Consider the following 15,854-nt stretch of genomic DNA (forward strand, 5'->3'; position numbering starts at 1 on the left):
TATGTATAGCACACAGTGGTCAAGCAACTACAGTAAATCCAACGAATAGCCGGCACTTGGCGACGGAACAGAAAATGCATTTCAATCGATCGGTAGGTTACACACACGTGCATATTTGCAATTCACTGTCACCTATTTTGAGTCGCCGAGGCTAAGGGGCAGTAAGGAAAAAAGAAAAGAGACGATAGCGAATCAATAAAAAAACAACAGCCGCGATTGTGGAAAAATAGCTCACTCGAACGCAACTTTAGGTCTAGAACAATCGTTGAGTGATGGGAAGTTCGCCGTGTGTCCTGATTTCTGCCTTGAAGAAACACGGTTCCGCAATATCTATATGGGTTAACTCAGCTGGATTGTGTGTTAACCATTATCAGAAGTTCAGCTTCGAGGCTGGCAACGTTATTTTTAAATATGCTAATACCGCCCATCTCGGTGCAAATTTGCCAATAAAGCACCGCTTTTCGCGCTATCAACGGTCAATCACGTTGTGATGCAATAAAACGTGATACTCCCGGAGACGTGTGCCCTATCTCGAGTTCCCGTGTTTGTAAATAGTACACTTGCATGCAATAGTTGAAATATTTTGCACATGTTGTCTACTTTAGCGTTACCATATCACTCTGGCTACTGAGGCAGGTCGAGTTCATACCTTGATTAGGACTTCAGCTCAGACCAAACCGTCCCAGTTCTTGTGTGATTGAACGGAAAGAATCTAATCATGGGTTTAATGATAGTGTCTAACTAGACCGAACACAATGCACAGATTGATGATATTTCTAAAACTAGTGGCACGTTCCAGATGATAATATTTTCTAAGAAAAAATACAGGAAAAATGTACAGGGGAAAGTAGTCAACAGTGAGTCAACTGCAAAAGCTTCGCCATAAAGCATTCAAGATCCATGATATTTTGAGTTTGAGAAATATTTCCTATTGACTGTACAAATCTCTTCCAGCTGAAATTCGAACAACGACGACTGGCTTGTTAGACCCGCCGGCATCGTATTTCGAAGCTAACTAGGAAAAGTTCAGTTGTCATTAATAGCACTAATTTGCGTTTATCAGTTTGGTCCAGAAAATGAAGGTTCAAGCAAATTATCTAATTCCAATAAAATAATTCTGTGCATGCTTGCTTTTTCTAACATGCAATTCTGGTTGTCTCGCACCGCTTGACATCCAACATCGACTGTCCTACCATCCTTCGTCAACTCAACCTGAATGTACCAACGAGAGTACTGCGGAGGCTACCCCTACTAAATCTACCTTTTCGTCGCACCAACTACAATGGCAATGCCAATCAATGATTGGCTACTGATTTGCAGCGGTCGTTCAACCGAGTTTAAACAGTGTTCGAATTTAATTTCTCTCAACGAATGTTATAGTACGTTCAATATTTGTGTCTATGTTTCGACGTTTTTGAATCTACTTATATAAGAGGCTTAAGTCTGTACCGAAAACCAGGACTCTGACAGGACGAGGCTTATCGGTAACTAAAAACAGGCCCCTGATAAGACGTCACGCTTTCGTAGCAATGGGATGTATTCTCAGTCACCTCAGTCACTGGTTGACTGCTGGACTGCTCGATTGCTCAACTGTTTGACTAGACTGCTCGACTGGATTGGTCGATTGGACTGCTCGATTTGATTGGTCGACTGGACTGCTCAACTGAACTTCTCGATTCGACAACTTGACACATTTGTTCGACTTACTACTCGACCCGACTGCTCGACTATTACTCGACCCAACTGCTCGACTTAATTGCACGATTGAACTGCTCGACTTGACTGTTTGATTCGACTGCTCGACTGGATAGCTTGATTCAACTACTCGACTAGACTGCTGGACTCAACTGCTTGACTTACCTGTTCGATTCGACGCTCGACTTAACTGCTGTATGCAGCTGCTTGATTCCACTGCTCGACTCAACTGCTCGACTCGACTTGACTATTCGACTCAACAACTCGACTAAACTACTGAACTCAACTGCTTGACTCAACTACTCGATTGGACGATTCGAATCGGCTGCTCGATTCAACTGCTCAACCCGATTGCTCAATTCAACTGCTCGACTAGACTACTCGATTTAACTGCTCGACCTGACAGCTCGACTTAACTGATGACTGGACAACTTGATTCAACAACTCGACTAGACTGCTCGACTTAGCCACATGACTCGACTGCTCGACATAACTGCCTCTCTTAACTATATGATTCGACAACTCGACTTAACTGCTCGACTGAATCACCCGACTCAACTGCTCGACTCAACTACTCGAACTCAAAGAACTAATACAAAGATTAAACATCTTTGCAAACACTGGCCAATGGAATGTATCCGCAGTTTTCTGAATTCTGAACAGTCATTTATATTTTCCGGATCGTAAGATACGGGCTCAACTATCTTCGCAAAACATCGCGTTAATTCGAAAAACTTATTTGTAAACTTATGTGTAATGCGCTTTCTATGTGCGTGTTCCTAATTCTGCGCAGCTAAAAAATAACAATAAATACTCATGTCATGTTATTTATGTCTTTAAACGTTGAAAGTTCAGCAAAAGCCAATTTTTGCTGGTACCATAATTAAATCCATGATCCGGCCTACCTTTGTGCTATTCAGGAGGCATAGGAATATTGTTATAATTTTTTTAGCTCAATTTAAATATTTTCTTCTCGTAAACGTGAAAGACGAAATGATTTGGGTTTTCTGCATATTGAATTTCTACATCACACTTTGGACTAACATCGAAAATTGTGTTTTAATATAGAACCTCCTTTCCCATTCCCGGACAGCTCCATAAAATTGGCCATTCTAAATAATTAGAATACTCCTTGGCGGACTCCTGAGACGCTTCAGAATATTTCAATCAATAGTAAGTTAAAGTTTTTCCTTGAACCGTCATTCCGTTGTGCCTCAGCCATTACATAATTGGTAAAAACGAGCTCGTAATCCCAAGAATTAGAAGCCGCTGGTTTGGAATCTTACAAGATACCTATTCTTATGTAAAAAATGCAGGAAATCGATTGGTGATGGTTTCATCCTGGGCAGACTTCGGGAAGTCAAACATAATTAAAGCGATTAAAACTAATTTAAAGACAAGGAATAAACTCGAATAGTACCAATTTACTTGAAAGACATAAGAAGAGTTGATTGTCATCAATAAATCGATGAATGAATGATGATCGATGAAACCGTGATGAATTCACAATCGGTTCGTTTTGCCTGATTCTTTCCTAGATCTACAAAAACGCGTTCATTTGCTAGTGCGTAAAAAAATCGTAATTTTTAAACGATGGTGTCTTTGGAGAAGTTTATCAATAAAATACAGCGCATCTTTTCAAACTATCAAGATGATCTTATATTCATCTATCGGGGTGATACAAACTTTTGTTTGTTTTTTTGAATACGTCCAAAAAAATTTTTTCTTCAGAAAAATTATAGAACACACTAAAATGAGCAACTTTGCAAAATATAGCAACTATCTATCTTTTGCTAGTTGCGAGATATACTGATGGATGGTAAATGGTTGAATAATGAGCTCCAGAACTACCACGAAGTTCTACAGCCTCTTATTTAGCAACTCCTATCTCTACCTCCTCGTGGTACCATCCGGGATACGTTCCTTAGTGGAAATCGGACAACCGGCGGAAACTAGGGTCGTATGCGGGCAGAGAAGGGGGCACTCATGCGAAGGCTGAGTGTAAACTCTCCGCCTGCAAATGACGGATCTCGGTAAAAGCATGTTCGATGAACCTGAAAATACTGAGAACCTGAGCAGAGGGTCCAAAGCCCCCAAAGGAGGATGGTCTCAATAGCTGTTATCCATGGCTAAAAGTAAAAACATGAATGGATAAACCCCTAATCCAAGGTATCGTGCAACCCGTGCCGAGAGATGAATGGTGGGGGGGCTCAATAAATACTCAACCTCAAATGGAGCCTGTGGAGTTCCAGAGCGGTCTCCACAGTAATCAGCCCTTACCGCATCATGAGGGGTTCTGATGCGGCGGACTCTTCTTTCCCCTCAACTCGTGGGATTCTATATGAACAATCAAAGTAATAAAACATTAACTTCAGTGAGCGCGGACGGATTAGATAATCCGTTTGGAAAAGGTGGTATCCAGGGATCTCCGCCGATGGATACCAGTAGAATTTCCAGCGTAAGCGGAAAGGTAAACGGCGTATCTGTCGCTTCAACTGCATCGACGCCGGACGCAGCAATGAACGGCCCGTCGCTAATAAAAGCAGTGGCAGGAAAGAGAAACATGCTACCAAGCGTGGTAGCGGCGTCTCATCAGCTCGATGCCATTATCGAGTTCCTGGCAGATCGCAGCACCCTAGCGAAGGACCTGAAACAAAATCTGCTCACGCTTCGGAGCACCATGCGTGCTGCGTCGAAGGAACACAGCGAAGTCGAAGCGCGAGTAAAAGTGGCAGAGAAAGAAACGGAGAAGACGCTTGTATCGAAGTCTGCATAAACGGATGCCTGCCCGTCAATGACTGACCATACTACGAGGCAGTCTAACGACAACAAGGCATCCGCCAAACGCGCAAGGCAGTCCCCAGGGGAAGAAACCCCCACGGGCCCGAAGAAGCGACTGATAGCAGAGGGTCGTAAGCCAACCGAAGAACCCACTGAGGGTATCAAGACGCTGTTAACGTCCGACAACCAGTGGGAGTTGGTCAAAAAGAAGAAGGCCAGGAAGAAAGAGGAGGATCGTGCTCCACCGAAAGTGGCCTGGAAAAAGAGGAGCAAAGACGATGCCTTTATCCTCAAAACTGAGGGGCCGAAATATTCGGAAGTTTTAAAGGCCATGAGAGGGCATGATCAGTTGAAGGGTCTTGGTGCGAATGTGCGGATTATCCGCCGCTCTCGCACAGGCGACATGATCCTTGAACTCAAAAAGAATGCTACAGAAAAGGTCCTCGGCGATAGCGTACAGATCCGCGCACTAACGCCCGAGATGACTCTCCAGCTTAAAAATCTGGACGAGATCACTCAAGTGGGCGAATCAGCACGAGCTCTCAAGGAGCAATGTAACGTGGTGGTGACTACCGAAGCAGTTGATCTGCGCAAAAGACCGGCGGGATCCCAGGTAGCAACTATAAGACTTCCACTGGTAAACGGAAATGCAGCCCTGAAAATGGCTAAGGTGAAGGTGGGATGGTCCGTATGCCCACTGAGCGTGTTACAACAGCCGGAGGCCTGCTTCTGGTGCTTTGAGAGAGGGCACAGGTCCTGGATCTGTGCGGGGCCAGACCGAAGCCACTTGTGTAGGAGATGTGGCGGTACGGGCCATATAGCAAGGAACTGTACTGCGCCACCCAAGTGCCTGATATGTACCGGCCAACGGGACGCTAAGCTCACAACAGGAAGCCCGAAGGGCTCGGCAGCCGCGCCGGCAACTAAACACGGGCGTAGTGCAGGTAACGCAACTGAACTTGAACCACTGCTATGCGGCCCAGCAGCTGTTGTACCAAGCAGTTACTGAGTCGTTGACGGACATTGCAATCATCTCGGACCCATACCGCATCCCTGCCGGAAACGGTAACTGGGTGTCGGATAGGTCCGGGACGGCAGCTTTACGGACGACAAGCAGGTTCCCGGTTCAAGAGGTTGTGTCATCTGCAGACGAGGGATTTGCGGTTGCCAAAGTGAGTGGAGTGTTCTACTGCAGCTGTTATGCACCGCCGAGTTGGTCTATCGAGCAGTTTACGCGGATGGTAGACCGAGTATCAGTTGTGCTGACTAGTCTAAGGCCGTTTGTTGTGGCGGGCGACTTTAACGCTTGGGCGGTAGAGTGGGGAAGTCGTCGCACGAACCATAGGGGTTGGATTATGCTTGAAACTCTGGCAAAGCTCAACGTAGATCTGGCCAACGTCGGCACCACAAGTACCTTCAGTAGGAACGGTACTTACTTACTTACTTAGGTGGCTTGCCGTCCTAAGACAAAGCCTGTTGAACAAAGTTTCTCCATGTAACTCGGTTGAGGGCAACCGCTCTCCAATTCCTCCGACACCGAGTACTCTCCGCCAGATCTCGCTCCACCTGGTCTAACCATCTTGCTCGCTGCGCTCCTGGTCGTCTTGCTCCTACAGGATTTGAGGCGAACACCGTCTTTGCAGGGTAGCTGTCCGGCATTCTTGCAACATGCCCTGCCCATCGTATCCGTCCAGCTTTAGCCTTCTGGATACTGGGTTCGCCATAGAGCTGTGCGAGTTCATGGTTCATCCTTCGTCTCCATGCTCCGTTCTCCTGTACGCCGCCGAAGATCGTTCTTAGCACTCGTCATTCGACAACTCCGAGTACTCGCAGGTCCTCCTCGAGTCCACCAGTCTAATAAGCGTCTTGTACAGGGTGCACTTTGTACGGGGACTTAATCTGCTCGACCGCAACTGCTTGTGACTTCCGCTGATAATACGCCTCCGATTCTCACAGCTGGTATCATTGTCCGCCGTTACCAGTGAGCCAAGGTAGACAAATTCATCGAATTACGGTGCGGAGTCGGTGCGGTCTATAATCGTCTATAGTCGGTCTATAATCGATGTGAAATTCGGCAGTCCTGGTCTGATAGGAGACTGGAGGGTAGACAATGGGTACACTCATAGTGACCATCAGGTGGTCCGCCATAGTGTCAGATAACGAGGCGGCAGGTGGCGAATAGAACCAACACTCCAACCACCCGTGGATGGAAGACATCATACATCGATCCCGAAGTATTTGTGGAAGCGATCCGAAGAGAGTGCGGTAATCGCGGTATGTCCGATCCGAACGCCGATCATTGAGATACTGTCGCGAGCATGTAACGCTGCCGCTTCTGTTTGTAATTGTTGTATGACTTTTTCATGTTGTACAAATAGTAAAAATACACAACTTTGCTGAATATAGGATACCTCTATGTTTACTTGTTTAGGAACTGTAGAACTTTGATTATAAAAAATACCCTAATTTTGACCCCGATTTACTAGACTATCGACAGACGGATACATTTAAAACATTTTACATTTGCTGATAGTTTTGCTGCATATAGACACCATACAGAGACAACAACGTGAGTAACCGAGGGTTAATAAAAATTGATGAAATTTATTCAAGAAAGCTTTATTGAATCAAACAGAGTGGCATTATGGGAAATCATACATAGTTCAAAAACCTATAAACTAGGTCTTTACTACGCAAAGTGTATGTTAAAGAATAATATTTCCTCCTACAATTTACTTTTACTTGCACTTACTCAAATTAGTAACAACTTACTTATACTTACTCAGCAATTTCATGAAAAAGGATCTATCAAAATTTATAAGTGCTCCTATATTGATCAAATTTTGTAAACTTTTCAATTTCCAAAAAAAATGTAATCAAACGCACTACGCAACGTTAACGACCGTATAACAAAGGTTCCTTTCACCACTAGGTGTATTAAATTGGGTTTTGCCTTTCTACTATATAAATATATAGTATAAAGGTATAGAAATCACTTGGAAAACCGGAAATGGAAAGAAGGTCCTGCGGGCCGAATGTCATATACCATTCGACTCAGTTTCGAAAACTGAGCATTTTCTGTGTGTGTGTATGTATGTGTGTGTGTGTGTGTATGTGTGTGTGTGTGTGTGTATGTGACGCTTTTAATCTCACTCACTTTTCTCGGAGATGGCTGGACCGATTTTAATGTTCTTAGTGTCAAATGAAAGGTCTTGGTGTCCCATTGCTCGCTATTGAATTTCATACTGATCGGACTTTTAGTTCAAAAGTTATGTATAAAAATATGAAAAATATGGGACTTCATTATCTCATAGGTCCCTTAACCGATTTGAACAAAATTGATTGCATATGAAAGAGGAGCCTTGCAAACCCTTAACTTCCAAATTTCATGACGATTGGGCTTGTAGTTTGAAAGTTATATAAAGAAATGTGAAAAAATAGTATTTAAAATATATTTTTGTAATATATAAGCATTAATTCAATGAAAAACATCACACATTTTATTATTATTTGAAAATTACTGCTGAGATCTATCAAACGAAACCGAGTTATTTAAAATCGGACGGTTCATTCAAAAGTTATTTAAACTTTAACACTTAAGCACCGTATATTAAACCGTTAAAACGTGTGAAATCAAAACAAATGTTGATTGTATTTAATGTGTGTGATGTATGTGTGTATGTATGTATGTATGTATGTATGTATTATGTATGTATGTATGCATGTATGTATGTATGTATGTATGTATGTATGTATGTATGTATGTATGTATCTATGTATGTATGTATGTATGTATGTATGTATGTATGTATGTATGTATGTATGTATGTATGTATGTATGTATGTATGTATGTATGTATGTATGTGTGTATGTGATCCCAAGCAACAATGTGAGTTTGATTGTACTCTTATGGTGGTTTTCATGACCAATTGTGGTCTTGAATGCTATCATAAGAGTGTAATAAAACTCAAATTGTTACTTGGGATGACAATTTGCAATTTTTAAATTTGCATTGAAATTCAAGAAAAGATGTTTCTCACTTTTCTGAATCAATTGTCTGAAGTTTTTGAAGCCTCTTAGTGAAATACGAAATTTGAAATTAAAGAAAAGAAAAAACTTTTACCGACTAAATTCCACTATTTAATATTTATTCGCGACAGATACGTATCCGCTTTGAAATAAGACACTGATGAAGCCTGCACGTCGTAGGCGAACTACGTGTCTGTTGCAAATAAATATTAAATAGTGGGATTCAATCGAAAAGCTTTTTCTTTTCTTTGATTTCAGATTTCAATTGTCATTTTGTTCACTTGCTGTTACTCACAATTGTACACGAAAAGCAAACAGCGAAGAAAAGCAGTTAATTTAAGCATGTAGGTCTTTTTAATCAATAGATACTAGAGCTTAGAAATGTTATATGAAAAATAGGAAGTAAACGTTGCACGGTAGTAATTTTGTAAGATTTGTTTTCGTTAATGACATTTTAAAGGACAGATGTCTTATGTCGTGTATCATGTTTCAACAAATAAATCAAAAATGACAAGCACTGGAAATCATATCGATCATATTTCCCATTCTCAAGCATGTTTAAGGCGCAGCTTGCACTATTTTTCGACCTCATCTTGTTTTCCTAACCCTAGCGGGTAAAAACGTGCAAAAACGATGCGATCAAGCTAATGACTATCTTTTCATGAAAGTACATTCAAAAGAAGCTTAAGTTTTGATTTTCATGCAAAAATAATTATCTGAAGGAGCGCCAGCTAAGAAAAAGTTCAATTTCTCTTTTTCATATCTAATGCTCTGTTCAGTTATTTTTACTAATTCAGATATATCGCAAAATTGAAGCCAAGCAAACTAATAGCAAAATTTTGAGATTAATCATTTTGTTGTCGATATCCTTTGTCTTCAAAAGCGAAGTATAATAATAATTTTTCTGAACTCTTGTTTTTCAAAGATGCTAACTTTTGAACGCATGGTATTAATTAATTATCAAAAAATCTGTTATGAACACATATTTCATATTGTCAATTCAAAACAAGTTTCGTATATGGCTCTGAAGCCCAAAAGTTAAGGCCGACCGATTATAAAACTAAATAAGGTGTTACAAGTATTTACGCACCCAAGGAAAGAAAATTTAATTAGGCCATTACAAATATTTTATAAAGTTTTTGTCCTTCCGGTGTTCGGTCACTGAAGGGGGGGGGGGCGAAAAAAAAACAAAGTGAATTTTTTAATCGAGCAAAAAAAAAACATGGGTTTTAAGCATTTTTATTTAAAGTTTAAACGTGTAAACCGAATCTATTCTTGCTTACACAAACGCTTTTGTTTCTTATGCAAAAATATACGAAAAAAAGACAAAAATTAAGAAAAAAAATTTTGGACGATTTTCGGAAATTCCATTGTTCGAATTTCCATTTCTGTTTCGTGCTAGAAGCGTTAACTCAACTTGTACACTCATTTTTCGAGTTTTTCAGACTGTAGAGCCCACAAACAATTGATTTTATAAAAAAAATTTGACTCATATCCTACCAATTATTTTTTTGCCCCCCTATTTTTCAAGCCAATTTCCAAGGGCGGGGGGACAAAAACTTTCAAAATGATTTGTAATGGCCTTATTCTACGCAATACGTTGGTAATTTTACTGGCAAATAAGGATTTTGAGGAATACGGAACGGATATTTAAAAATATAGTCAAGTGAATTATACATAGACGTTCCTGAGAAATTAAATAATGATTATTGTGGCAGTAGAAAGGCTAGGTCACGCCGCTAGGTGGATTAATTCGGGTTTTTTACATAGAAATAGGTACATTTTAAGATTCCAAACCAGACTCGTTTTCTTCCTAGCATTTAGGCCATTATAAATAGCTTATAAAGATTTTGTCCTTCCGGTGTTGGGCAACTGAAGGGGGAGGAAGGGGTGTGGGGCGAAAAAAAAAAGAGATTTTTTTATTCGACCAAAACACATGTATTTTAAGCATTTTTACTCAAAGTTTAAATGTAAAAACCAAATCTATTCTTGCTTTTCATATTGACGTTATTATTTTCCTTGCAAAAACCTATGATGAATAAAAAAAAATATTTTTGCCGATTTTCAGAAATTCCATTGTTTGAATTTCTATTTCTGTCTCGTGTTTGAAGCGTTAAGTCCACTCGTAAACTCATTTTTCAGCTTTTTTAGGCTGTGGAGCCCACAGGCAATAGATTTTATCAAAAAAAATTAACGTATATCCTCAAATCAATTTATTTTTTTGCCCCTCGATTTTTCAAGCAAATTTCCTAGGGGAGGGGGTCTGCCAAAAACTTTCAAAATAATTTGCAATGGCATTATTAATAAATAAATATCTGCGCAAAATTGAATCACGTTTTTCTAAGGAAAGCACTGCTTGTAATCACTCTTTTTTCTAAACATGACCAAAACTAATTTTTCTTTCTAATTAATTTTTTAATTTTTTTCGTCTTCTTCTTCTCTGTTTACAACCTAAATGATCTATTTTACTTATATTTCACATCACTTTTTAGGACATGAAATTTTTTCGGTTCTCACCTACTTTGAAATATACCGACAATATTAAAGAAATTACATGCAAATAGAAACTATTTCGACCATAGACGCTTAAATTTTTCGGTTTAAAATGTACGAAACTAAAGATTTGCTTCGAAAAAATTTGAAGCCGCATTTGTTTTGGTTACTACTTATTGCTAAATATTCATGCCCAATTTCAGGAGAAGATGAGCATGTTAGATTAGTTAATACGGTATTAAATCACATATTACAAAGAAGCTAATTCAATATGCATTTACGGTTGGATCAGTATCGGAACGCATTCTTTATAATTCAACAAAGCATCAAACAATATATAAACACTGCCATTCTTACGCTAACTTAGCACACTTCAAACTGCACTCTAGGTAGCGACCTGCGTCAACGTAGAAAAACCAAACAAAACAACAACAGTCACACACGATAACACAAAAAGCAAACGGCTGCAATCGAATCACTACCGTCTTGATCATTATAATTAAATTAATACAATTTGTGTCTGTCTGCCAGTCAACGGCGGGTCCGAAAACATACCTTCAAGTAACTCACCGTCGAGAAACAATTTCAATGACTGGCCAATTTGAATAGCAGACACAGCCGGCGCTTGATTACACGACTCCTCACGGTAATAGCACCGAAAAGAAATTGATTCAATTAGAACGGGGTATGGTTGGTGCGATCCGCGCCACGAACTATCACTTAAGGTACACTCAAACGAGCAATTTAAAATTCCTTTATAAACTAAGACTGAGAATTCTCTTTACTTCACAACGCCGCGCTTTCGTACAAGAACTTTTTGCACTTTTGCTAAGTCAAAACACTAACTACTCCGAAGATGGCACGTCCAGACGTGGTGGCGTACGCACTAGAACTAAACTGCGCGAGTACAGCAAAGGCGCTCAGAATCTTCCTTGCCGAGCGGTGTCGACACCCCCTCAGCATCACACAAACCGGACGATCAACGTACAGATCGAACGACGACGCTGCACTAATGGCAAACAACTTCTAACCAGATCTTCTGGAAGAGAATTTCCCCCGCACCTCGCCTCACACTCAGAGGCAATTTGAATGGCAGCCAATCAATGATAGCGCAGATTTTCCGCGAGAACCGCTCTACTCGTAAGGATACTCGAACGTAGACTGACGGTTCAATTTGAACCCCTACGCGTTAAGTGCAGGGCAGGGAGTACATTATAACTAATGCGCTTAGCTCGATTTACTTGTCCGCCACCTGAAACACACAGCTGTTTCAGTTCGCTTACCGTTCTCATTCTTTTTCACAGCTCTACACCTTTAAAGGTGAACTATTTCCGACATTGGAAAACTATTGCTATTTTGAAAACGTCAATCAATCTTCAAAACAATCAAGGAATATTGTTACAGCATAGGTTGAAAATGATATGCAACCGTTCATGTTTGCTGGTTAATCAGTTCAAGCTACAGCATCAGATCTCAAACATTTTCACACTGCACGGTGAATGACTCGCGGAATCTCATTGTTTTTATTTGTGCGGTTGCGCTTCGGTCGTTTCCTATACCTACGTTCCGTTCTAGCATGTCTTATACGCGAAAGCTCGCAATCTGAGTCGAGCCCAGTCGCACTATTGGGTTAGAAGCATGTGATCGCGAGTTAGCCCGCCGACCGGTTGCAGCGATCGCGCGCGCGTTTCTATACGTCACGATGCAACACTGATGATGTTGCGACTGCGACAGTGCTACGAACCGACACGTGTCGCGCTACGTTAAATTTATGACGTGCTGTATTTATTACAATTCATCAGTGTGGAAAATGATTGAGCAAAAACGAGTTTAGTTTACTGGTTCATTAAAGGTAACAAATTATTATGTACCTACCTAGCGATGATTGTAATAAATCAAATATTGCGGAGTTTCCACCTATTTAGAGTCCCACGTGAAAATTATTAGCGTGGTTATCTTCTGCGTTTACCACACATGTTTGCAATTTAGCAATTTGAGCCATCAGTTTTTCGTTATTGTCTCCCCAATGCACCCCTCTTCGCTTGACAAGCATAGTTTCAGTGTATTTAGTAAGTACAGGATAATTATTATTAAAACACGGATTTGCGTAGGACTCGTAAATTTACTGCAAGGTACAATATTCATCAGAGTTTATGAATTACCTTAACAGTTACAAACAATAACTCTTGGAACAAAACATAACAACTAACAGTCAGTTGCAGTTTTACAACAAATTAATGTAAATGGCACTATTTCTCCAAAAATTTTAAATAGTTTTGAATCATGTAACTAGCGGATAGAGGACACACAGTAATGCGGAGATTGCCCTCTTCACTGCCTCAGAGTCGGCATACGCTCTTTGCTACCTGGCAAGAAAACACTACACTCAGAATATTCTGCACATAATTAATGGTAAATTTCATGGGCGTAGCCAGAAAAGTTTTCTGGGGAGGGGGGGGGGTGAAATTTCTAGCTTGAAAGTATAGAACAAATTTTCGTCTGGGGGGGAGTTTGAACCACTGATTTTTCCTTGAATTTTTTTTTTTTCAGTGTATGGATGTTTAACATATAACAAATTTGTTTATTCAACCCGAAATGAAATGAGATAAATTTTATCTATCAAATAGGAGCAAATAAATACCAAAAATTCATCCAATCTACGCATCCACACAATAATGGAACCCAGGGATGGTTCGATCACTTTGACTCAATTTTGATTCATTTGACAGTAGCGTCCTAACCGAGCAAAATTTGACAAATTGATGTATGGGACATTTGTAGATAATAACTAGATCTACAATTTTGCTGAATAAGGTGTTGCTGTATCTTTTATAGTTACGGTGCTACAATGCTAGTACATCATTAGTAACTAAATGAACGTTCATTTAGTTCATTTAGTGTCAGAAAAAATAACTCAAGTCCATTGTCCCAACAGATTGCAAATTCCTTACGACGAGACGATTAAACCTACGCGAATTTGATATCTGTGTTGGAAAAGTGCGCTACAGCTGTACTTCTTCTTCTTCTTCTTCTTCTTCTTATTCTTCTTCTTATTCTTCTTCTTCTTCTTCTTCTTCTTCTTCTTCTTCTTCTTCAGCAGCATAGAGCCGGGGTGGCTCGTGCTGTTTCAAGCACTCGTCTCTATTCAACTCGGTCTTGGGCCACTCGTCGCCAATTTCCTAGTCGTCTCAGAAGTCGCAAATCGCTTTCGACCTGGTCGAGCCATCGTGCACGTCGGGCCCCCCTGTTCCTGGTGCCGGTGGGGTTGTTGAAGAGGACTATTTTCGTCGCACAGTCGTCCGGAATCCTTACGACGTGTCCGCCCACCGTAGCCTGCTAACTTTCGCTAGATGTACGATGGGAGTCTCCCCAAGCAGTGCCTGTAGCTCGTGATTCATACGCCTACGCCTCTCTCCGCTTTCAGTTTGTACTCCGCCAAATATCGTCCGCAGCACTTTCCGCTCAAACACGGCAAGGGCGCGTATGTCCTCCGTAAGCAGCGTCACGGCTTCAAGTCCATAAAGAACTACCGGTCTAATAATGGTTTTGTACATTGTTAGCTTCGTGCGGCGGCGTATGCTTCCTGATTGTAGCGTTTTACGAAGGGCAAAGTAGGCCAGATTTCCCGCTTGGATGCGCCGCTGGATCTCCTTACTAGTGTGGTTGTCCGCGGTCACCAGCGATCCCAAATACACGAACTCTTCTACCACTTCTAGTTCGTCGCCGTCAACGGTTACCGTCCGTGGGAGGCGCGCATTTGTTTCTTTTGAGCCTCTTCCTTTCATGTATTTGGTCTTCGACGCATTTATTTTTAGCCCAATTCTCCTAGACTACACTTTCAGTCTCGCGTAGATTGCCTCCGCCGTCGCAAAGTTCCTAGCAATGATATCGAAGTCATCTGTAAAGCCTAGAAGTTGGCTACTCTTGGTAAAAATCGTGCCACTCGTTTCGATGCCCGCTCGTCGGATCACCCCCGATGTAGAACAGCATGCAGGATAGACCGTCACCTTGTCTCAACCCTCGTCGCGTCTCGAAGGGACTCGGGAGTGTCCCAGAGATGCGTACGAAACACATCACTCGATCCAATGTAGCTCTGATCAGTCGCGTCAGTTTGTCCGGAAAACCGTATTCGTGCATTATCTGCCATAGCTTGTCTCGATCGACTGTATCGTATGCTGCTTTGAAATCGATAAAGATGTGATGCGTGGGCACGTTGTACTCCCGACATTTCTGCAAGATCTGTCGGATAGTAAAAATTTGGTCCGTAGTTGCGCGAGCCCCCATGAAACCCGCCTGATAATTCCCTACGAAACCATGTGCTATCGGTGACAGCCGGCGTAACAGGATCTGGGAGAGTACCTTGTAGGCGGCGTTTACCAGCGTAATACCACGATAGTTGCAGCAGTCTAGCCAATCACCCTTTTTGTAGATGGGACAAACCACTCCTTCCATCCATTCCTCCGGTAGCTTTTCCTTCTCCCAAATCCTCGAAATAACCCAGTGTAGAGCCTTTGCTAGCGTTTCTCCGCCATGTTTATAAAGCTCTGCCGGTAGGAGGTCCTTCCCAGCGGTTTTATTGGTCTTCAGCAGCCTGATTTCTCGTTTGACTTCTTGGAGATCAGGTGCTAGGACATCACTATCTTCCATGGGCGGTCCTAGGTTAATTTCCGTTCCGCCTCCTTCTGCGACTTCGCCATTGAGGTGTTCATCGAAGAACTGCTTCCACATGTCGACCACCGCGCGCTCGTTTGTAATTAGATTCCCTCCCTCGTCCCTACACATGTCAGGTTTCGGTGTGTAGCCCTTCCGAGTTTGGTTCACCTTCTCATAAAACTTGCGCGTGTCATTAGCTCGG

The 15,854-nt window shown here is 41.6% G+C and overlaps 1 protein-coding gene across 2 annotated transcripts in view; it reads right to left on the reverse strand.

Moving 5' to 3' along the window:
* Window positions 1-12,138, reverse strand: part of LOC128741745 (ATP-binding cassette sub-family G member 1) — a 93,233-nt gene extending 81,095 nt beyond the window's left edge. Inside the window, exon 1 of one of the 2 annotated variants that reach the window (XM_053837748.1) lies at window positions 11,570-12,138. The gene's annotated coding sequence lies outside the window, so the exon portion shown is untranslated. Of the gene's footprint in view, window positions 1-11,554 lie in introns of both variants that reach the window. The other variant, XM_053837747.1, reaches the window with a different exon arrangement.
* Window positions 12,139-15,854: the final 3,716 nt, after the last annotated feature.

Source organism: Sabethes cyaneus, chromosome 3 (genome assembly GCF_943734655.1).
Source record: "Sabethes cyaneus chromosome 3, idSabCyanKW18_F2, whole genome shotgun sequence".
NCBI classification, from domain to species: domain Eukaryota; kingdom Metazoa; phylum Arthropoda; class Insecta; order Diptera; family Culicidae; genus Sabethes; species Sabethes cyaneus.